Source organism: Anomaloglossus baeobatrachus, chromosome 5 (genome assembly GCF_048569485.1).
Source record: "Anomaloglossus baeobatrachus isolate aAnoBae1 chromosome 5, aAnoBae1.hap1, whole genome shotgun sequence".
NCBI lineage: Eukaryota > Metazoa > Chordata > Amphibia > Anura > Aromobatidae > Anomaloglossus > Anomaloglossus baeobatrachus.
In genome coordinates, this window is record NC_134357.1 from 540512622 (window position 1) to 540538006 (window position 25385).

The following is a 25385-nucleotide window of genomic DNA, read 5'->3' on the forward strand; positions in this document are numbered from 1 at the left end:
CCACCGGCGCCTATGATTGGTTGCAGTGAGACACGCCCCCACGCTGAGTGACAGGTGTCACACTGCACCCAATCACAGCAGCCGGTGGGCGTGTCTATACTGTGCAGTAAAATAAATAAATAAATAATTAAAAAAAAACGGCGTGCGGTCCCCACCAATTTTAATGCCAGCCAGATAAAGCCATACGGCTGAAGGCTGGTATTCTCAGGATGGGGAGCTCCACGTTATGGGGAGCCCCCCACCCTAACAATATCAGTCAGCAGCCGCCCAGAATTGCCGCATACATTAGATGCGACAGTTCTGGGGCTGTACCCGGCTCTTCCCGATTTGCCCTGGTGCTTTGGCAAATCGGGGTAATAAGGAGTTATTGGCAGCCCATAGCTACCAATAAGTCCTAGATTAATCATGTCAGGCGTCTATGAGACACCCTCCATGATTAATCTGTAAATTACAGTAAATAAACACACACACCCGAAAAAATCCTTTATTAGAAATAAAACACACACATATACCCTGGTTCACCACTTTAATCAGCCCCAAAAAGCCCTCCATGTCCGGCGTACTCCACAGTCCTCCAGCGTCGCATCCAGCGCTGCTGCATGGAGGTGACAGGAGCTGCAGAAGACACCGCCGCTCCGGTCACCTCCACGCAGGTAATGAAGACAGCCGGCGATCAGCTGAGCTGTCACTGAGGTTACCCGCTGTCACTGCTGGATCCAGCGGTGGCCGCGGGTAACCTCAGTGACAGCTCAGCTGATCGCCGGCTGTCTTCATTAGCTGCGTGGAGGTGACCGGAGCGGCGGTGTCTTCTGCAGCTCCTGTCACCTCCATGCAGCAGCGCTGGATGCGACGCTGGAGGACTGTGGAGTACGCCGGACATGGAGGGCTTTTTGGGGCTGATTAAAGTGGTGAACCAGGGTATATGTGTGTGTTTTATTTCTAATAAAGGATTTTTTCTGGTGTGTGTGTTTATTTACTGTAATTTACAGATTAATCATGGAGGGTGTCTCATAGACGCCTGACATGATTAATCTAGGACTTATTGGTAGCTATGGGCTGCCAATAACTCCTTATTACCCCGATTTGCCAAAGCACCAGGGCAAATCGGGAAGAGCCGGGTACAGCCCCAGAACTGTCGCATCTAATGTATGCGGCAATTCTGGGCGGCTGCTGACTGATATTGTTAGGGTGGGGGGCTCCCCATAACGTGGAGCTCCCCATCCTGAGAATACCAGCCTTCAGCCGTATGGCTTTATCTGGCTGGCATTAAAATTGGGGGGGACCGCACGCCGTTTTTTTTTAATTATTTATTTATTTTACTGCACAGTATAGACACGCCCACCGGCTGCTGTGATTGGGTGCAGTGTGACACCTGTCACTCAGCGTGGGGGCGTGTCTCACTGCAACCAATCATAGGCGCCGGTGGGCGGGGAAAGCAGGGAATAGGAGATTGTTTAATGAGCGGCCGGCTTTTTCAAAATAGTAAAAGCCGCCGCAGCAGTGTGAATGCCGTGCAGCGCTGCGCCGGAGATCGGGGCACGGTAAGTATGAGAGAGGGGGGGAAACTGACCGACAGACTGTGAGAGAGGGACAGACAGACAGAGAGACCGACAGAGAGACAGAGAGACCGACCGACGGACTCAGGGAGATTGACCGACATACACAGAAATAGAAAGAATAGCCGACATCACTAGAAATAAAAACACCAAACGGACACGGACTATAGGTAGATGCATACGTGTTTACTAACGTGTGTGCACATACCCATAGACTTTCATTGTGTCCACGTGTGCGTGCTCCGTGAAGATAACGGACATGCATCCGTGCAAAACGCACACACATACGGATCACGGACACGCACACACGGACATAATGAAATAACGGACGTGTGACCACAATCATAGATTAACATTGGTGCACGTTTGGCCGTGTCTCCGGCATATACGGAAACGGACCAAACACGCACGTGTTTCACGGACGTGTGAAGGGGGCCTTAGACGGAGTCAATTTCTTCTTCAATATATGATATGGTGACTCTGGTCAACCTCAATAATTGAAATGTACATTATAGATCGTTGTATACTATTCTATTTAAGAAAAAAACAACTACCTGTGACGGGGATCGGGGGCTACTCGTTACCAGGCCGCAGTTCTTCTCCTGGGTCGCTGTGGTGGCCTCGCCCAGTTTAGTGACCCCGTTCAGTGTCAATAAAGCTTTGGGGATGGGGATGATGGGGGTAGTTTGTTCGTGACGTCACCTGTGGTGTGCGGCCAATATGAGCCGCCACTGTGGTTGTTTTCCTCTTCTGGGGCGGATGGTGATGTAGCTCGGGTGTTTCAGCTCTCCACAGGTAGAGCTAGGTCCCAGGGAGGACGATGGCGGTAGTAGTACTTGCCTATGGCGCGATGGTGAGGGCACCGGCAATGATGGGACGACACGGAGGGTGCAGTTCAAGTTCTTTTTATTCACTGAAATCATTCTGCCCTTGGTGTGCCACGTCCCGCTGGGATGAGCTCCAGCCAATCACGGATACTTCAGAGGTCAATGCCGGTGTTTCCTTCTGTGCGTCTCTGTTCAATGGTTTCCCTCCCCCCAGCTCCTGGGCCGTGAAACTGGTCACGGGTGCCTTCCGCACTCCCTGTGAACCCTAGGATCCCCCTTCTTTCCTAAGAACCCGGGTTGAGCTCACATCTCCAGACCACCGGCCTCGAATTATCCGTGTCTTTGCTTGCTTTGTCCTCTGAGTCCCTCCTGACACTTGCTGCGCCCGGAGCTAACTTCTAACTGACTTGTGTGTAAGATGGCTCCTCACTTCCACTGTGGAAGCCCTGCCTCCCGGATTCCTAAGCTAGTGGGCAAGAGGTCCCATACCACATGATAGCCATGGCTACCCTGGTTTGGGTCTCCTGATTGCTAGAGCCCCTGGTGCCATGACCCATGTCCATCTCACTGTCAGAGTCCAGGTCCATGTAATCATGCACCCGGTCCACCCACACATCCAGAGCATACCATTCCCGCTCACTTTTTTGAAGGGTGTAGGTGACTTGATTGCCGCGGTAAAGGTCGCAATCTGGGTGTCCTCTGCTGAGGTGGGACTCTACATCCCTCCGGGAAACAAACATGTCTTCTGTCATCCCGGATTCGCCGATGAATTCCCACCCTCACTCCAAGTCGAAGCCGGTCACCACACCATGCCTCAACGGCCCCCAGGCTGAGGGTTGCTATTTATGGCATCACTGTTTGGCAGCCAGATTCTGGACTTCCAGGGCTTCTTGCAGTGCCCGGCATTCCTCGTGTTCCGTGAGCAGCCTCCCGAGTTGCTGCTCGCAGGCCACTGCATTCGAGCTTGCTGTGATGGTAGGCTCCAAGGGAGGTTACAGGTCCTGTTCTTTGGTGACCATGGCATTCCTGCCCACACTTGATCTGCCGCGGCCAGGTACCAGGGTCGGAGGTGCCGCTAACGGTCCCGCTAGCAGGGTCTCTGGTGCGTTTGCTCCGTGTGCCTCCCTGGTATCAGCTTCCTTCCCCTCCAGGGTGGGTGTCACCGCTGCTTCCATCAGGGTCTCCTGACACCTCTGAATGGGTCCCTCTTGCAGTTCCAGCAACTGAGCCCACAACCACTTCACTTCTTCCTCCAACAATTCAGGGGTGATTACGGGTCACGTCACCGGTGCTTCCTCGGGACGACCAGGGGAGCTGGCTGCTTCCACCCCGCGCTCCTGGGTACTCCGGTTGCCATCCGCCATCTTGCATCCGGTCCCTGGTTGCGCAGTTAGTCCCCACTTATACCATTTCCAGAGGGGCGGGCCAGTGACCTGGGCTAAGTTTGGTTTCTCTCCTCTGGTCATGGTGGGTGGGCACAGCACTTCGCGCCATTCTATCACCCAGCCCACTGAGGGTGGACACACCCAGACTGGGTGATTGCACATGGCGCCTGTTTTCAATGGCCGCCAGCATACAGTCTCTTAGTATACAGTCCTCAAGGTGCACAGTACCCACGGTTGCGGGCTCAAAATCCTGTTCGTGATGCCAAGTTGATGCGCCCACGGGGTCGGAGGTTACCTGTCACCGGGCCACGGTTCTTCTCCTGGGTCACCGCAGTGGCCTCGCCCGGTTCCGTGACCCCGTCCAGTGTCAATAAAGCTTTGGGGATGGGGATAGTTGGTTGTGACACCACCTGTGGTGTGTGGCCAATATGAGCCGCCACTGCGGTTGCTTTCCTCTTCTGGGATGGATAGTGACATTGCTCAGGTGTTTCAGCTCTCCACAGGTAGAGATAGGCCCCAGGGAGGACTATGGCGATAGTAGTACTCGCCTATGCTTCGCGATGGTGAGGGCAGGGGCAATGATGGTGTGACGCCCTGGGCAAGCCAGGGGTCACAGGTCACAACACCACACGCACCCCACATTCCCTGCAGGTACACCAAGCTAACCCAAAATCCTTGTTGCCTTCCTCCAGGGGCTGATGTCCACACCAGGGGGTGGGCCAGGCGGTTGGCTCCGCCCACCGAGGAGTTCACAGCCCTGGAGGCGGGAGAACCAGGCAGTTGAAGTCTAGCTGAGGGCTAGAGTGGAGTTGAGCTCAGTCAGAGCTTGAGTGAGAAGCAAGAACAGAGTTCAAGCTAGGGGAATGAAGGAGAAGGAAGTGGTAGAGGAGCTTAGGAGAGAAGCTGAAGAAAAGTGAAAAGAAACGGTTTGTAAAGCCTGAAGTAGGTCCGGGTGTGTGCCCCGGACTGTGACAGCAAGGTCAGCAGACGGCGGTGATAGTCTGCAGTGGGACTTCTTGGAGGTTGCTGGAAGGACCGCGGACGGGTGGTGACCCGGCGGTACCGGAGCAGTATACGAAGAACAGTCAGCACCATGGCAGGGGCCTTTCGGATCCCGGCAAGGCTAGGAGTCGCCTTAATTTGCCAAATCCGTCAGTGAAGGGGACATCTGTCTCCTAACAACCAAGTCCCGATTGAAGGCAACAGCCCGACCGTGAAGGGGAGACACCGCCACCGCCAGGGCACCAGTTTCCCAGGGCCAGCGCCTGCGGGCAAGAGTAGAGCTCCTTCGGCCCAGCTTGAAGCCGAAGAGTGGGTAACCGGTGGGAACCCATCGCTACCAAAAGGACTTTACATAGGTGCAGGGAAGAGACCGTCACCGTTAACTGCAGGGAACATCAGCACCGTGAACTGTCCGAGGGACCCGTCCAACCAGCCGTTTGTTTACCGAGAACTGTGTCGTGTTTACTGGCTGAGTGAGTACCTCCGTGCCGTACGGCACAGCGCTGCCCCTGCACCTCCACAGGCCCCATACCCGCCTGTCCACCATACCAATCCCATCACCGGGCCCCGGGAGCATCACAACCCCTCTTCACGGAGGGCACATCAACAACTGGCTGCTCCATACCATCACTCCCGGGCTCCCCATACAGAGCAGCGGTGGTGTTAACAAATCACCACAACCGTGGGTGGCGTCACGGACAATAAACTATCCCAAAACACCAATTCCCCTTTTCACTCACGGGCGAGGAGCGCCGCTTGAGTCCCCGGGATCCGGCTCGTCGCTCGAGCCACCGAGCAGCAGCAGCAGGCCGCAGTGCCAGCCGGACCCGAGCAGTGGGAGAGCGCGGCGTCCCCTCCTCCACCCGCGACAACTTGGCGTCACGAACAGGATCTTACCGCTCTGCCGTTGGGTAGAGGTGCACCTTGTGACCGCTGGAGGTATCCGGCCGAAAAATTTCAGAAGTCGCCATCTTTGGCGCGAAAAGTTCCCGCTCGAGCGTCTTCTCGAGTAGCAGAGGCGCGAAGGCAAAAACCCCGCCCCGATAGAGGAGGGGCCGGGAAGAAGCTAAGGGAGACGCGATGGCGGCTGGCTGCATGTGAACGCGGCTATAAAGGCAGGGACGCCAGGACTCTGCGGACATCTTGTTCCTGGGAGAAACCGCCAGCAGCATGTGGATGCCGTCCTGCAACACCATAGCCCCCGCGCCTGGAACCGCTGCGTGGGTGGCGATCCGGACCGCGCAGCTCTACCAAAGGCTGCAGGTCAAGATGCAGCTACTCATAGAGGAGTGGGAGACCGACATGGCGGACGTTTTAGCAACCGTGCGGAGACGCGAGAAGGAAGCGGAGGAAGGGAGGGTGACCCACGCCCCGATGCCCTTGAAGGGCCGGTCATCGCGGCTGCGGGACCCGGTCCAAGCCCTCTCCCCCCGCTGCCTCCCTCGCCACCCGTCTCGGAAGCCGTGACCCCGCCATTAGGCCCGCTACCACCGCAACCGGTAGCGATACCCAGCATGCCCGCCCAGGCGGGCCGACCTGTAGCCGGAGCCCGTAGTCGACCGGAGGTGTTGCCCTGGAAGGCTCCGAAAACTGAACCGGAGGCGTCTTCCGAGAAAGTCCCCGAGCCGGAGCCGATGACCCGCTCCGTGCCGAAGGCCCAACTGCGGAAAGCCCCTGTGCCCATCCCCCACACCTCGGCTGAGGTTGCGCCGGGTTGCCGATGCAAGGCAGCGTCTAAGGCCACGTCACCGCGGGACCTGTTGCCCAGAGTACCAGCAGTGGGCAATGTCAAACAGGTCTTGCGGGGCCCGACCCGTGCGCCGGAGCTCGCAGCAGCGCCGTACTGGGACAGGGAGCCGGTACCGTTGGGCCCGGAGATCGGTGAGAGGGAGAGGAAGAAAGCGGAGCTGGTGGCCCGTGCAATCAGAGAAAAAGAGAGCCTCCGTCAGGCAACGTTCCGTGTCCTGGGCCCGCTGTACGAAGGGCAGGTGAGGCGGTTTGATGTCCGCCGGGGCTATGGGTTTATATATGAACCGGGCCTGGAGGCCGAAGTGTTTATAGCCCGGCGGGATGTGAATGCCCACCTGCCTGAAGAGCATCCCGGTCGTAACCTGATTCCGGGCGACATCGTGCAGTACACCCGGCACTGTGGAGAGAGGGGTTGGTTCGCGCTGGATGCGAAGTTACGGGGCAGCCAGGAGTCCCGTGTGAGCGCCGCGCCCCCTCCCGCAGGTGATGTGGAGGACTCGGAATACCGGCAGCGGAGCACCGTTGCACCGTCCCCGTTGGGACCACCAGTGTGTTCGTTTAAAAGTTTGAAAAATGAGAAATTGATTACCGAAGTTCACCTGATTCACATGTGATTTGAAAACTGGCCGTTGCCGGCACCGTTGTCCCCGTGGGGACCGTTTGAAAAGTTTGCATGAGGAACTGCTCATGGACAAGCCCGTGAACTTGCAGGGCAACCACAAACGTTAAGTGGCTTGTAAATATAAAATATGTTGTGCAGCTACCGTAACCGCCTTCGGAGAGGCAGGTTGGAGGGAGGGCCCACAGCAGAGCAGGCTGGGGCCCAGCCACCACAGGAACCGGTGGCTACCCTCTGGAGGGGAAGGACAGATCCCGCTCGGGTAACTTGTGCTGGACTGGGGTCAAGGGGTGCTGCCTGGGTTTTAGGGGCAGCATCAGGGCCAGGTTACTTGGGTGGGAGAGAGCGGCAGCCGCAACCATTTAATGTTACCGTTTGCAACGTTAAAGAACTGAACCTCCCGATGTGGGATGATGCCATAAACTGTAAATATGTTACCGTTTTTCTATTTTCACAGAAAACAAAAAGGAAAATAAAACCGGTGTTGGACGGGCAGCCCGAGGACGGTCTGCGTTTTGCTAAGGGGGAATGTGACGCCCTGGGCAAGCCAGGGGTCACAGGTCACAACACCACACGCACCCCACATTCCCTGCAGGTACACCAAGCTAACCCAAAATCCTTGTTGCCTTCCTCCAGGGGCTGATGTCCACACCAGGGGGTGGGCCAGGCGGTTGGCTCCGCCCACCGAGGAGTTCACAGCCCTGGAGGCGGGAGAACCAGGCAGTTGAAGTCTAGCTGAGGGCTAGAGTGGAGTTGAGCTCAGGCAGAGCTTGAGTGAGAAGCAAGAACAGAGTTCAAGCTAGGGGAGTGAAGGAGAAGGAAGTGGTAGAGGAGCTTAGGAGAGAAGCTGAAGAAAAGTGAAAAGAAACGGTTTGTAAAGCCTGAAGTAGGTCCGGGTGTGTGCCCCGGACTGTGACAGCAAGGTCAGCAGACGGCGGTGATAGTCTGCAGTGGGACTGCTTGGAGGTTGCTGGAAGGACCGCGGATGGGTGGTGACTCGGCGGTACCGGAGCAGTATACGAAGAACAGTCAGCACCATGGCAGGGGCCTTTCGGATCCCGGCAAGGCTAGGAGTCGCCTTAATTTGCCAAATCCATCAGTGAAGGGGACGTCTGTCTCCTAACAACCAAGTCCCGATTGAAGGCAACAGCCCGACCGTGAAGGGGAGACACCGCCACCGCCAGGGCACCAGTTACCCAGGGCCAGCGCCTGCGGGCAAGAGTAGAGCTCCTTCGGCCCAGCTTGAAGCCGAGGAGTGGGTAACCGGTGGGAACCCATCGCTATCAAAAGGACTTTACATAGGTGCAGGGAAGAGACCGTCACCGCTAACTGCAGGGAACATCAGCACCGTGAACCGTCCGAGGGACCTGTCCAACCAGCCGTTTGTTTACCAAGAACTGTGTCGTGTTTACTGGCTGAGTGAGTACCTCCGTGCCGTGCGGCACAGCACTGCCCCTGCGCCCCTGCACCTCCACAGGCCCCATACCCGCCTGTCCACCATACCAACACCATCACTGGGCCCCGGGAGCATCACAACACCTACCCACGGAGGGCACATCAACAACTGGCTGCTCCATACCATCACTCCTGGGCTCCCCATACAGAGCAGCGGTGGTGTTAACAAATCACCACAACCGTGGGTGGCGTCACGGACAATAAACTATCCCAAAACACCAATTCCCCTTTTCACTCACGGGCGAGGAGCGCCGCTCGAGTCCCCGGGATCCGGCCCATCGCTCGAGCCACCGAGCAGCGGCAGGCCGCAGCAGCCGCGGCAGCCGGATCCGGGCAGAGGGAGAGCGCGGCGTCCCCTCCTCCGCCCGCGACAATGGGACGACACGGAGGGCGCAGCTCAAGTTCTTTTTATTCATTGAAGTCACTCTGCCCTTGGTGTGCCACGTCCCGCTGTGATGGGCTCTAGCCGATCCCAGATACTTCAGAAGTCTATGCCGGTGTTTCCTTCTGTGCGTCTCCGTTCAATGGTTTTCCTCTACACCAGCTCCTGGGCCATGAAACGGGTCACGAGTGCCTTCCACACTCCCCCTTCTTTCCTAAGAATCTGGGTTGAGCTCACAGCTCCAGACCACGGGCCCCGGACTATCCATGTCTTTGCTTGATTTGTCCCCTGAGTCCCTCCTGACGCTTGCAGCACCCGGAGCTAACTTCTAACTGACTTGTGTGTGAGATGGCTTCTCACTTCCACTGTGGAAGCCCTGCCTCCCGGATTCCTAAGCTAGTGGGTAAGAGGTCCCATACCACATGATAGCCACCCCAGCACCTACCCTAGCCAGGTTCCAATGGAAGAGCTCCTATGTTATGTGTTGGATGAGTGTTTTGGTGGTGGTAACCGGTGACTACCTCTTCCATATCCGAGATGAGCACTGCACCTCGGGTGAGGTGCAGTTGTGGCGCCCTGGCCTAGCCAGGTCGTCACAGATAACACTCAAACATCCCCACCCCCATCAGACAGGGACACCAGCCAAGCAAAAACCCTTGTTGCCTCCCTCCAGTGTCTGATGTCCACACCAGGTGGGGCGGAGCCAAGCAGTTGGCCCCACCCACCGAGGAGTTCAAAGGCCTGGAGGCGGGAAATGTGTCAGATAGAGTTTGGAGTTTGAAGTGAGAGGAGTGAACACTTGGGTGTCTGGGTTTGTGGCCCAGGTACTGACAGCAAGGTTGGCAGACGGTGGTGGCTGTCTGCAGGAGTGGTGGAGCAACGCGGAACCATAGGACCGGGTATGGGCGACGGCCCGCCGGTACCGACCGGGGAGCGAAGTGAAGCCAGCACACAAAGGCAGGGCCATCGGACCCAGACCAGGCTTGGAGCTGCTGACAATAGTCAGATCCGAATGTGACTGGAACCCCAGGCGTTTCACAACAGCAAAAGTCCCAATTGAAGGCAACAGCCCACACCATGAGGGTATACAGCTACCGCCTAAGGCTAGAGACCCAAGGGCCAGCGTCTGCGGGCAAACGGGCTCCTCCGGTACCCATACACTGGGGAGTGGACTACCGTTGGGAATCCATAGTAGTCAGAAAAAGAACATTAAGGTGCAGGGAAAGACAGCCACCATCACCTGTCCGGGGAGAAGCACTGCAGCCGGCTGCGGGACCCATCCATCCAGCCGTTTGGTTTACCGAGGACTTTGTACCTTTCTTGCTGAGTGAGTACACCCGTGCCATCTGGCACCACGCCGCGCTGTCCCTGCAACTCACCGACCCTGCCTCCCCGTCACAACACCACCGGGCCCCGGGACCACCGACCCCTACCCACGGAGGGGGAAAACAACATCCCAGCTGCTCCCTACCATCGCTCCCGGGATCCCCGTCACCAGCAGCGGTGGTGCCCATCTTCACCATGACCCGTGGGTGGCGTCACGGACTAATTCCCCCAAACCAACCACCCCTTTCACTCACGGGCGAGGAGCGCCGCTCGAGTCCCCGTATCCGGCCCACCGCTCGAGCCACCGAGCAGCCATCGCAGCTGGACCCGAGCGTTAGCGAGAGCGCAGCAGCGACGGCGTCCTCCACGCCCGCGACACAGTACTCTGTGGTGCCTGAAGCCTCAGGGGCGCCACACCTGCTCCTCCCGTTTGGCTATATTCACATTAAGAGTATGTGCGCACATTGAGTTTTTGGTTGCCGAAATTTACACATTTCTTGGCAGAAAAACTGCAGAGCAAATACATGCCTTCTATATGCTTCTTTATCATGCATTTTTTTTATTACTTTCAAAAGGTGAAAAATTCAGGCAAAATGCTGAAAGAATTGACATTCTGCAGATTATTTTCTGCACCAAATCTGCAAGGAAAAAACCTCAACATGTGCACAACACGAGGTTTCTCATTGACTATCCTGCCATAAGTATTCGGTTGCAGTATTGTGACTTAACTGCTTTTAAAAAAAAAGCATAAAAAAATGCGATAAGTATGCACTGTGTGCATACAACCTTAGCGTTTTTGCAAAAACGCAGCAGTTTCCCATTTCAGTCAAATAAATTTTATAACGTTGAGCCGTGAAACTGAAAAATACATTTTCAACCACAAAAATGATGATTCAACCCCAAATTTTTCATTTTCACCATGGGCTCAGAAGGGAGGGGGCATTTAGATTTAGGGTGAGAGGCTTCTACGTCTGCATCCTGAACAGGTGATTGATCAGCACATAGCACAGGGGAGGAGGTGTGCCGCCCCAGCAGCGGATCGAACTGCTCGGATCTGTGGGCAATGTCCATTCGTGGCTCGAGGGTCTCCGGACCCAGGGGCTCTGGGCCACACTCTAAAGTGAAAGGGGATATTTACAGGGGAATGATAGTTCGTGACGCCACCCGTAGTGTGCGGTAATTGGGAGTACTGCCGCTGCCGTTGTTGGGAGTACCCGGGGTGGATTGGGGCAGCAAGGTGTTATTACCCTCCACGGGTAGGGGTAGGCCCTGGGGCTCTGGAAGGTTATACTGGGTGCCGTGATGGGGAGATCACTCATGTACTCACTCAGCCAATAAGCAGACACTGACAACCGGATAAACCAAGTCTCTAGGTGCTGCTGCCTTTCTCGGGGAGCTTTTCCAGGTCCCGTCCCCTGCAGTACTGCCTGGTGATCTGTGACCTTCCTCCTGGAACAAAGTTGAGATTTACTGAAGTGGCCTTGTAGTTTGGAACTTGCCGGGCCCCGCTCCTCACTGTGGCTAAGTGTGGGAGCCTGCTCTCAGGGCTTACGCTTGTGATCTTGTGGGCTGCATATGTGGAAGGCCCTATCCCCCTCGTTGCGCTAGTGCCCCGATTCTGGAGCTAGTGGGAACAGTCCATAAAGATGCCGCTCTCCGCAGGTTAATTGCCGGGTTGCCTAAAGCTTCTCCCCGACCTAGGGTCCGTGTACTCCCCCGTGCCTTCAGTCCCACACCGGAGATAGGACCAGGCTGCTGACCGTCCTCTTGACAGGTCCTAGGCACCTCGCCTCAATCCCCTGCGACCGGGGGTCTGACTCCTCTAGGCCCAGACACCGCCTGCAACCTAGACAGCTACTCTCGGTAGCCACCGCTCCCTCCTTCCTCCACTGCACTCCTCACTTCACTTCACTGACACTCTCCTGACCCTCTCCTCCTGACCCCTAGGTGGGCGACATTATTCCACTCAAGCTGTCCACTGGTGTGTCTGGTGGGTGAGGTGCAGGGTGTTTATAGGATTTGATTTGCTGTTGGAGGCAGTATTTTAAGATGGGGACCCAGAACCATGAGGGATTTGAATACTGCACTAAGGGAAAAGAGCGTGCAGTACCCTATGATGACCTGATAGTCCAGGGGTGTCACAGAGGCAGTGGGGGTCATCCGTAGAAAACGAGTGTGGACCCAGATATTCAGCCCGCCTGGTCGACCAGGAGGCACAGCAATACAGTCTGCAACAGACTCTCTGATCTCAGTTTGGGATAATTATTCTGTCTCTTCCTAGAAGCTGTGAATGCAACCGCTCTAATTATCAATCCCTTAGATAACTGTATGATTTACTCACACTTCAAAGCATCAACAGATAGTTTTAACTCAGCCCAACGATGACTTGTAGGAAGACAAGGAGAAACACTGTAGTTTTCTTCTAGAATCTTGTATTAAGTACAAAGGAAAGGCAGGTGAAAAGGAATAATCTGTACAGGGTTGTAGACATGTCTTCAGCAATGGTTCCTCTCTAGACTAACAAGACAAAACAATCACTGATCTCAGGGAGACCAGCCAGAGAAAACACTGCCAGCAGCCAGCGAGGGCGCTCAAGACAGTGAAATCCTAGGTACATTGCCCCCTGGGAAATATGCAAATCAAAAAAGGTCCGTGGAGCCTCTGTTAGGAGTCTCAACACAGAAACCAGCCAGATATCCCTTCAGGAATGGCCCAGCCAAGGGGTGACTCTTTTTAGGAGACCACTATATTAAGTGGCCCTTTTAGTCAATATCCAACTTTTTGACAAGTTTAAAGATATGACAAGGGAAATACCAAGGCCAGGTATCCATCCACAGACAGCTGTTTTGGGGTATTGCCCCTCCTCAGTGGGGAGTAGGATTCTGGCCAGGTGGGAGCAATGCCTAGTAGACCAACAAGACAAAACAATCACTGATCTCGGGGAGACCAGCCAGAGAAAACACTGCCGGCAGCCAGCGAGGGCCCTTTTAATCAATATCCAACTTTCTCTCTAGACTAAATTGAAGGAGAAGGGTGGAGCTTTCTATGCAGAAGCCAAGGGAGGAACATAGAGACAAACTTCATACAGTCTAATCTACCTAGTAACAATAAGGAATTTCCTGATAGGAGGAAAAATATGCAATGCAGGAAATATAAACAACAGGTTGTTCCCATTCATGGGACACAACAATAATTTTTTAAAACACTCCTTATTTGTAACATTATATTATACTAGAAGGTAGCCCGATTCTACGCATCGGGTATTCTAGAATTTACGTATTGTGTAGTTAATGTATGATTTTTGTTATATATATATATATATATATATATATATATATATATATATATATATATATAGATGTTGTTGTCTGTAGTTACCAAGTGTTTGTGTAGGGCGCTGTACATGTTCTGGGTGTTGTCTGGGTGTGGCAGGGGGTGAGAGCGGTGTTGTATGTGTGTTGCGTGTGTTGCGTTGTTTGTGGAGCGCTGTGTGTCTGTAGCGTTGTGTGTGTGTGTGTTGCGCGGTTTGTGTGGGTGTGGTGTGTTTTGGGGGAGGTATGTTTTGTGCAATGTGTGTGTGTTGCGTGGTATGTGCGTATATTTATGTATGCCGCGGTGTTTGTGTGTTGGGTGTTGTGTGTGTGCAGCGTTGTCTGTGTGTGTGGGTGTCTATGTAGGGCGGTGTTTGTGGTTCCCAGTGTGTGTGTGGTGTGTTGTGTGTGTGTGTTGGGGGGAGGTGTGCACCTCCCATCGTGCTCCATCCCCCATGCTGCGCACCCCCCATCGTGCTCCATCCGCCATGCTGCGCACTCCCAAACGTGGTCCATCCGCCATGCTGCGCACTCCCAAACGTGCTCCATCCGCCATGCTGCGCACTCCCAAACGTGCTCCATCCGCCATGCTGCGCACTCCCAAACGTGCTCCATCCGCCATGCTGCGCACTCCCAAACGTGCTCCATCCGCCATGCTGCGTACTCCCAAACGTGCTCCATCCGCCATGCTGCGCACTCCCCATCGTGCTCCATCCCCCATGCTGCGCACCCCCCCATCGTGCTCCATCCCCCATGCTGCACCAGCATCAGCCTCTCTGCCCCCAGCATCAGCCTCTCTCCTCCCAGCATCAGCCTCTCTCCTCCCAGCATCAGCCTCTCTCCTTCCAGCATCAGCCTCTCTCCTCCCAGCATCAGCCTCTCTCCTCCCAGCATCAGCCTCTCTCCTCCCAGCATCAGCCTCTCTGTCCCCAGCACCAGCCTCTCTGTCCCCAGCATCAGCCTTCCTCCCAGCCTCAGCCTCCCCCAGCATCAGCCTCTCTTCTCTCAGCCTCCCCCCTCCCAGCCTCCCTCCTCCCAGCCTCCCCCAGCATCAGCCTCCCCCTCCCAGCCTTCCCCAGGATCAGCCTCTCTCTTCTCCCAGCCTCCCCCAGCACGCCGTGCTCCTCTGCCGACACTCACAGATCCGATCGCATACACTCACACACACACACACACTCACACATCAGAACACACTTACACACATCCGATCGCATACACTCACACAAACACTGACGATATCGCACATACGCGCTCACACTCACAACATCCGGAGATACCACATGCTTCTGGCCATCTGATCCTCCGGCAGGTCCTGGAAGGTCACTCCACAGTATCGCCGCCGAGAAGCAAGCGATATCCCAGGATGTTGTGAGTGTGTGGATGCGATGTGATGTGTGTGTGAGAGTGAGTGTGATCTGATGTGTGTGTGTGTGTTGTTATATGTGTGCGTGTGTATGTTCCGCCGCTGCAGGACCTTGATGCGTTGGTAACTATGCTACCATGGTTACCAGCATATCCCGTCCCCCGCTCGCACGGGAGCCCACACCAGCATACGGCGGCAACCCCAGCAATGCGAGGGTATGTGTTGGCTGGGTTGGCGGCGTACGCTGATGTGGGCTCCCGGGGGTACAGTACTCACCTGGGAGTCGTGGCTCCGTGTCGGTTCGGGGAATGCGTTGCGGGGGGTGGGGCCAGAGCGAGCGTGCATTGCGTGAGGGGGGCGGGGCGTGGCCGAGGGCGAGAGGCCAATCCGGTTGGGGGGCGGAGCCTGAGTGAGCGGCCTGCCAATCCGTGTGCGGGCGGAGCCTGGGCGAGCGGCCAATCCGTGCGGGGGGCGGGGCCATGGCGAGCCCAGCGGCCAATCAGCTCTATGTCACCGTAAGGACACAATTTTGGAGCAAGACAGACAGACAGACAGAATAAGGCAATTATACCGTGTTTCCCCGATAGTAAGACACCCCCGATAGTAAGACGTAGTCGGGGTTTTGGGGGGGTCGGCTAATGTAAGACGTACCCCGAAAGTAAGACGTAGTAAAAATTTATTTATTTATTTATTTTCTTATTTACAGTACAGTTACAGCGGCCGAGTGCTCAGCTGAGCGCCCTGACATGCCGGCGGCCGAGCGCTCAGCTGAGAGCCCTGACATGCCAGCGGCCGAGCGCTCAGCTGAGCGCCCTGACATGCCAGCGGCAAAGCGCTCAGCTGAGCGCCCTAACATGCCGGCAGCCGAGCGCTCAGCTGAGCGCCCTGACATGCCGCCGGCATGTGACAGCTCTCAGCTGAGCGCCCTGACTTGCCGGCGGCAAAGCGCTCAGCTGAGCGCCCTGACTTGCCGGCGGCAAAGCGCTCAGCTGAGCGCCCTAACATGCCGGCGGCCGAGCGCTCAGCTGAGCGCCCTGACATGCCGCCGGCATGTAACAGCTCTCAGCTGAGCGCCCTGACTTGCCGGCGGCAAAGCGCTCAGCTGAGCGCCCTAACATGCCGGCGGCCGAGCGCTCAGCTGAGCGCCCTGACATGCCGCCGGCATGTAACAGCTCTCAGCTGAGCGCCCTGACTTGCCGGCGGCAAAGCGCTCAGCTGAGCGCCCTAACATGCCGGCGGCCGAGCGCTCAGCTGAGCGCCCTGACATGCCGGCGGCCGAGCGCTCAGCTGAGCGCCCTGACATGCCGGCGGCCGAGCGCTCAGCTGAGAGCTGACACATGCCGGCGGTCAGGCGCTCAGCTGAACGCCCGGCTACCGAGAAATGTTGAAATGTTGCAGTAATGTTGTCCATGGTCCATCAGGACCATCAGTGCCCTCATGTGCAGCCGCTGGTGGTTAAGTTTCCTTAACTTGCGGTACACTTAGGGCGCAATCGCGGCAAGTCCCCATACGGTACATTGCATGGAGACTTGCTGCGATTGCTGTGGGATTTTTTCCAATATAAGACATACCCCGAAAGTAAGACATAGTGGCACTTTTGGGGGTAAAAAGAATGTAAGACACTGTCTTACTTTCGGGGAAACACGGTATATATAGACTAGCTGTATTACCCGGCACCGCCTCGGATAGTTACTATTAACTATTACAAAATAAAATGCGTTAACAAAAAATTATTTTGCACAGAAAAGTCAAACTAAACAGAAATAAATAAAAAAAAAAAAAAGTAATAGAAGCATTTTATATCATATACTCAACAGCACAGATATGCAACAAAAATAATCAAAATGATTACTAAAGTAATGGGTAGTACTTCATCCCTAACTCCTTATTCGAGAGCCTCCTCATAAATGACATTCTTTGTCTTTCCTTCAAGGGCAAAGATGAATCATATTAACTCACGCATAAGTTGTCCTACACTAACAATGTCCTCCTTTGCCTATAGCAACCAATCAGAGCTCTTTGACCTCTAACAAGATAGAAGCAGGGCTGTGATTGGTTGCTATAGGCCACCTTATAAATATCTAGGCTAACTGTAAAAACAGCCAATATATTGCCTCATAAAATTCCACACAATTAGTAAACAGGTAAGGCCTTGTGATTTACATTAGCCTCTACAACAGTTTTGGCTAAGTGTCACCAACGAAATCATTAAGTCACACATAAGCTTCTTATACTAAGATATGTCCTTTATTGCCTACAGCAACCAATCAGATGATGATGGGCAATACCCCAAAACAGCTGTCTGTGGATGGATACCTGGCCTTGGTATTTCCCTTGTCATATCTTTAAATGCGTCAGGAGCTGGATATTGACTAAAAGGACCACTTGTTATGGTGGTCGCCTAAAAAGAACCACTCCTTGACTAGGTCCTTCCCGGAGGGATATCTGGCTATTTCCAGTGTCGAGACTCCTAACAGAGGCTCCATGGACCCTTTTGATTTGCAACGAAATCATTAAGTCACACATAAGCTTCTTATAGTAAGAATGTCCTTCATTGCCTACAGCAACCAATCAGAGCTCCCTGATCTGTAATAAAATAGAAGACCTGAAATTGGTTGCTATAGGACACCTGATAAACATCCAGGGTAACTGTCAAAACAGCCAATATATTGTGTATCTCTGTGCATGTGTGGCTCTCTGTGTGTGTTTTTACCCTTCCATTCTTTCCGATTTTGTCCTTTTATTTTCCCATTTTCCTCCTTCCATCCTGTCTCACCTACTAACCCTTCTAATTCTCCCAAAGTTCACCCTACACTAAATGCAGAATAAGAACGGTATGCCTTGACTAATTCTGTATAGAGTGCAAACAACCATGGCATCCGAGCAGCAAAATGCTCAATTGAGTATAGAGCAGTGCCAAGCACATTCACCCATCACTAATAAGCCCGCACCAAACTCTATGGTTGGGGGGGAAAAAAAAAAAAGAAGTTGCCAGTCAAAAATTTTAGATATTTTTAATCACCCAAACACACACACACACACACACACACACACACACACACATATATACATAGTAAAACACTTCTATGTTTCTTATAATTGTAGAGATCCAACTAATATCGCTATGTGGGGGAGGGGTGGGGGGTTTACCAAAGAATGACCTTTTGTAGTAACTAAAACAAGGTGCTGGACTTGCTTTTCACCATCTCACCCCGGTTGGATTTTACATTATATGGTAAAATGAATGGTGTCATTCAAAACTTCTAAAATCGTTTATAGAATATCAGACACTGGCTCAACTTACAAATTTGAAATAAGTTTAAAAAAAAAACAAAACAACAATTTCATCACATTGAGTTGCCGAACCAGTTTTTTCATGGAACTACGTTTAAGGCCTCCTTCACACCTCAGTGATTCTGGTACGTATGTGCTAGTTTTTATACGTACCAGAATCATGGACATACGCAGACCCATTAAATCAATGGTACAACAGAGAGGGGGAGGGAGGGCAGCACTGCCTGAGAATGGTATGCAAAAAAAATATTTTTTTAGTGTAAATTCACAATTATTCCAACTGTACTATAATGCAAATTGAGATTTTTAGCAAATGATTTATCAATAATTTGAGCCGCCCCTGCCAACGTCAAGGCAAATCTTTGGTTTGGTGGCTGACTGCCGCTATGCCGTGCACGCCTGACTTTGGTTTGCATATTCCATCTGTTTCTATCTACATATATACTGTATATAATTTGGTGTCTGTTCACACACAGCTACCACGCCCTTTTCCACAGGCATTGTTATTTAAGCACCATATGCTTGGGCCTGTTCCGCCTTCATTCATGGCTGCTGGGTGGGCACTGTGAGGGCTAGTCTTAACATTGTCCCAGTGTGTGCGGCACACAGTTGCACGTGCTGGGACGTAGACTACCTTTATTCGCAGTTTAGCCTATCTTTGCCGCATGGGAGCGGTTCTGACATGAATCAGGTATATGTGTGCTCTAACATGGTTCTGCTTTTGTCGCGGGCGGCGGGGCGCTGCGCTCACCACGCTTGGGTCCGTCGCTGCTGCTGGTGCTTGGTGGCTTGAGCGGTGGGCCGGATCCGAGGACTCGAGCGGCGCTCCTCGCCTGTGAGTGAAAGGGGTAGTTTGGTTTGGGGATTTGGTCCGTGATGCCACTCACAGGTTGTGGTGAGGTTGGGCACCACCGCTGCTGGTGACGGGGATCCCGGGAGCGATGGCAGGGAGCAGCTGGGATGTTGTTTTCCGCTCCGTGGGTAGGGGGTTGGTGGTCCCGGTGAGATGACGGGGAGGCAGGGTTGGCAAGGTGCAGGGTCGCTTAGATTGCGCAGCGCGGTGCCGGATGGCGCGGTAGTACTCACTCAGCCACAAATGGATGCAAAGTCTCTGGTAAACCAAACGGCTGGATGGACGGGTCCCGCAGCCGGCTGCTGTGCCTTCTCCCGGACGGTTGGTGGTGGCTGCCTTTCCCTGCACCTGTGTGTATGTTCGGTCCTGATGGATTCCCACCGGTAACCCGCTCCCCAGCGTGTATATGTGCCGGAGGAGCCCTTTTGCCCGCAGGCTCTGGCCCTTGGAACTCTAGCTGTGGCGGTAGCTGTATTTCCTTTTGCTGGTTGGACGGTTGCCTTCAATCGGGTCTTGGCTGTTAGGAAACCCCTGCGGGTTCCAGTCACTGATGGATTTGACCTATTTAACGGCGACTCCAAGCCTGGTCGGGGTCCGCAGGCCCTGCCGGTTTGTGATGGCTTCACTTCGCTCCCCGTTCGGTACCGGCGGGCCACCGCCCGTCCCCGGTCCTACGGTTCCGCGTTGATCTGCCTCTCCTGCAGACGGCCACCACCGTCTGCCAACCTTGCTCTGGGTGCCCGGGCCACGTACCCGGACACAGTCAGTTTGCTCCTCACTTCTCCTTCACTCCTCACTGATCGGACTGACTTCCTTTTTCCGCCTCCACGACTATGAACTCCTCAGTGGGTGGGGCCAACCGCCTGGCTCCACCCCACCTGTTGTGGACATCAGCCCCTGGAGGGAGGCAACAAGGATTTTGTGTCTGGCTGATGTGCCTATCTCGGGGTGGGGGTGCATGTTGTAGTACCTGTGACGACCTGGCTAGTCCAGGGTGCCACACTTTTAATTTAATTAGTTAGCCGTATGGCACATTGAAAATATAAATATAGGTAGGACCCCCATATAGAAATTTGCCTTGACGTTGGCAGGGGCGGCTCAAATTATTGATCAATTATTTGCTAAAAGTCTCAATTTGCATTATAGTACAGTTGGAATAATTGTGAATTTACACTAAAAAAATGTTTTTTTTGCATACCATTCTCAGGGAGTGCTGGCTCCCCCCCTCTTTGCCATTAAATCAATGGGTCTGCGCACACATCAGTGATTTTTCACTGACCGTGTCTCCATGTGGCGTACACGCGTGTCTGTGATTTCCGCATGGAGACATGTCCATTTTTTTTTGGCATCACTGATGTCCCATGGACCACACTGTGGTGTGATCCGTGAAACATGTACCAGAAAACCACGTACACTGGAAAAAAAAAAAAAGAAAAGCTTTTTATACTCACCACCTTCTGTCTTCGGCCGCTGCTTCCAGCCCAGATAATTATTCTCATGCATATATGCATTTATGCACTGCACAGCCAACCCAGAAGTAGCTGCAGAGGGGAGACCACGGCGGCCAGACACAGGAGAGCCGGAGATTCACCACCACGGGCAGCAGGAGCTGGGACAGGTGAGTTTATCTCCATGTGCTATCACTGATCCATATATGTCCGAGCCAGGTGATGTGATGTGAGTCACTCGCAATTGGGACGCCGGCCTTACAGAGGAAGTGTCCTTCATTTTTGTAGTGTAGGAAGAGAGAATCCTTCACTATCAGATTAACGGCCAGAGAGAGAAAGTGAGAGAGATAGCAATAAAGAGATTAAGTATTTTTACCACTACACATAGCGTTTTGTATTTCACTCACAAAGTCCTACTTTGGTCTCATCTGGCCAGAGTGCCTTCTTCCACATGATTGATGTGCCCCATGTCATGTGGAAGAAGGTTCTCTTTTGGTGAGACCAAAGTAGAAATTTTTTTTTTAACTAATTGCAAAACACTGTGTGGTAGAAAACTTACCCTGCACGTTACTCTGAAAACACCATCCCCACCGTGACACATGGTGGTGGCAGTATCCTGCTGTGGGGAGGCTTTTCTTCACCAGGATCAAGGAAGCTGGATGAAACAAAGTACAGGGCAATCCTGGAGGAAAACCTGTTAGAGGCTGGGAGAGACTTGAGACTTCACCTTCCAGGAGGACAACGACCCTAAACATCCTGCCAGGGCTACAATGGATGAGCAAAACATTCATATGTGTGAATGGCCAAATCACAGTCCAGACCGAAATCCCATTGAGAATCTGTGACAAGACTTGAGAATTGCTGTTTACAGACGTCTCCATCAAATCTCAATGAGCAAGAGTGCAAAGAAGAAGGGCAAATATGTCACCTCTAGATGTGCAAAGCTGGTAAAGACATCCCCTCAAGACTTGCAGCAGTAATTGCAGCTAAAGGTGGTCCTACAAAGTTTTGACTCAGGGGGTCTGAATACAAATTCACATTATAGATATCATATCTATCTTTTTAAAAATGTTAAGAAAACCGTGTATCATTTCCTGACACTTGGCCTGTTGGTCTCTTGTGAGATTCTTACGTTGCTTCGAGGTTACCATGGTAAACATTAGGCCAGAGTCACACTTGCGAGTGCCTCACGTGTAACTCGCAAGAGTCTCTCATTGAATCACCCGGTAGGGACTCGCACTCTCGTGATAGGAGCGGGTCGGTTGCATGTATGTCAGCCATTGCTATTGATAGGTTAACCATTTAGAAACCACTGTTGATGGCATCTAAGAGGTTAAAAGGCCATGGTCGGTGGTTAAATCAATCGTAACCAAGGGAGGATGTTGTATACCCCCTCGTGCAGTACCTGACCGCCAACTCTGATCATCTCTGTAATATCACTGAAAAGATCAGAATCTTTCTAGCATACGCATTATGCAAATCAAAAAAGTCCGTGGAGCCTCTGTTAGGAGTCTCGACACAGAAACCAGCCAGATATGCCTCTGGCTAATTTCTGTGTCAAGACTCCTGACAGAGGCTCCACGGACTTTCATTTGCATATTTCCCAGGGGGCAATGCACCTAGTATTTCACTGTGTTGAGCGCCCTCATTGGCTGCCGGCAGTGTTTTCTCTGGCTAGTCTCCCCGAGATCAGTGATTGTTTTGTCTTGTTGGTCTACTAGGCATTGCTCCCACCTTGCCAGAATCCTACTCCACACTGATGAGGGGCAATACCCCGAAACAGCTGTCTGTGGATGGATACCTGGCCTTGGTATTTCCCTTGTCATGTCTTTAAACTTGTCCAAGAGTTGGATATTGACTAAAAGGGCCACTTAATATGGTGGTTATGGTGGTTTCCTAAAAAGAGCCACTCCTTAGCTAGGTTCTTCCCGGAAGGATATCTGGCTAGTTTCTGTATCGAGACTCCTAACAGAGGCTCCACGGACCTTTTTGATTTGCATATTTCCCAGGGGGCAATGCACCTAGGATTTCACTGTGTTGAGTGCCCTCGTTGGCTGCCGGCAGTTTTTTCTCTGGCTGGTCTCCCCAAGATCAGTGATTGTTTTGTCTTGTTAGCACAAGCATTACACAGAGATAATGGTTTTATCTTACGGCAGCAGGAAAGGACCTTGGCAGACTATTAGGGGTACTTCTCACATAGTGAGATCGCTGCGGAGTCACAAGTTTTCTGACATACCAGTGACCTCATCAGCAATCTGGCCCCTGCTGTGAAATCGCTGATCGTTACATACTGTTCTGGTTCATTTTTTGCTCGTTGGTCTCCCGCTGTGCAACACGCATCGGCGTGTTTGACTGCGGGCGACCAACGAGCACCGACTCTGTGTAAGCAGTGTACGCTGGAAACCAGGGTAAATATTGGGTAACTAAGCAAAGCGCTTTGCTTATTAACCCGATGTGTACCCTAGCTACGTATACAGGGAGCCAGCGCTGGCAGCCTGTAAGCAGTGTATGCTGGTAATCAGGGTAAATATCGGGTAACCAAGCAAAGCGCTTTGCTTGGTAACCAGGGTAAATATCGGGTAACCAAGCAAAGCGCTTTGCTTAGTTACCCGATATTTACCCTGGTTACCAAGCGCAGCATCGTTACACAAGTCGCTGATGGCTGGTCGCTGGTTGCTGATGACATCTGCATGATTGACAGCTCACCAGCGACCATGTAGAGACGCACCAACGATCCCTGCCAGGTCGGATCGCTGGTGGGATCGTTGGTGCGTCGCTACGTGTAACCCCAGCCATAGACAAAATATATATGCATATTGTGTATACTGTACATTTGTATGTGGGATGGTGGCACTGTGGGAACATTAAACTATGTAGGGGGATGGCAGTACTGTGGGAACATTACACTGCGTGAGTGGGGATGGCGGTACTGTGGGAACATTATGTAGCACCCCTGAATACATAAGGGTGCTACAGGGAACTGCATCCTTGCCAAGGGTGCAGGGCCTACCCCCAATGGTTCCAGGTATGCAGGAAATCGGTGTCACTCCCATCAGCACCACAAATCCTAACCCATATTTCACACCATGACCTGTCAGACACACCAGTGGGTTGGTCTAGCTGGAAAAGGACCACCCACCTAGGAGTCAGGCAGACTGGTGGGAGGGACCAGAAAGGAGACGAGTGACAGCTCTCAAAGTGAGAGGAGCTGGAGTGTTAGTTCCCAGGGAACTAGTAAGGAGAAGTTGGGTCGCAAGCAGTGATTCGGATCCAGAGGAGTCAGGGACCGGTTGCAGGGACGTTGGACAGGGGTGTGACAGACGTAGTCTTGGAGGGACTGTCGGCACCAGAAGGGCCCAACAGAACTGACCGGTAGCGAGCACGACGGGGTACAGGACCCTAGGTCAGAAGCCGATTCAACATCCTGACAATTCATGTGAGAGGGAGAGGATCTTCAAGGACTTCCCTAAATGCTCAGAACTGAGGGCATTAGCACAACGAGGGGGACAGGGTTTTTCCAGACACAGCAGCCCACTGAAGTCCCAAGTACCAGCCCTTAGGAGCATGGCTACACTACACATAGTGAGCAGGGCCCCCAACAGCTTCAAGCCACGGGGACCATCAACGGAGAACAAATTGTGCATGGAGGCAGGCTCCGAATCACTAAGGGACACCGGTGGGACCGGGTACTTGGACGGGCTTCCGGCAGCGGCAGCTGTACTCAGAGACTTTTGTTTACCTACAATGTGTGTGTCTCCTTTCTCCACCTCATCTATCACCATGACTACCCGCAGTGAGTATCCTGGTCCCTGCACCCTGTCCTCCCAACTCTACCAGCCTTCTGAGCCTGGGGCCTTCCCTACCTTATTGCAGAAGGACTGACACCTTGCTGCTTCACACCATCTGCCCCGGTCCTACCTCCAGCAGCGGCATTACTCCCATTACCGCAACCCGCAGGTGGCGTCACAAACTTTTCCTCTGTAAATAACCCCTTTTACGGATCAGAGTGACCGCCAAGCCGGGTCCGGACCCTTCGAGCCACGACGATACCGGATCCAAGCAGCCCGATCAACACCGGGGCGACACAATTACACTGTGTGAGGGGGGAATGGCGGCAGGGTCGGCTCCAGGTTTTTGTGGGCCCTGGGCGAAAGTGTCTCAGTGGGCCCCATCCACACATAGAAATGCACAGATACATACACATACAGATATAAATTTAAAGAGAAATTCACAAAAACACATATATAGAGACATAAATCTAGACAGTCATATACACTGACATACAGTTAGGTCCAGAAATATTTGGACAGTGACACAATTTTCGCGAGTTGGGCTCTGCATGCCACCACATTGGATTTGAAATGAAACCTCTACAACAGAATTCAAGTGCAGATTGTAACATTTAATTTGAAGGTTTGAACAAAAATATCTGATAGAAATTGTAGGAATTGTACACATTTCTTTACAAACACTCCACATTTTAGGAGGTCAAAAGTAATTGGACAAATAAACCAAACCCAAACAAAATATTTTTATTTTCAATATTTTGTTGCGAATTATTTGGAGGCAATCACTGCCTTAAGTCTGGAACCCATGGACATCACCAAACGCTGGATTTCCTCCTTCTTAATGCTTTGCCAGGCCTTTACAGCCGCAGCCTTCAGGTCTTGCTTGTTTGTGGGTCTTTCCGTCTTAAGTCTGGATTTGAGCAAGTGAAATGCATGCTCAATTGGGTTAAGATCTGGTGATTGACTTGGCCATTGCAGAATGTTCCACTTTTTTGCACTCATGAACTCCTGGGTAGCTTTGGCTGTA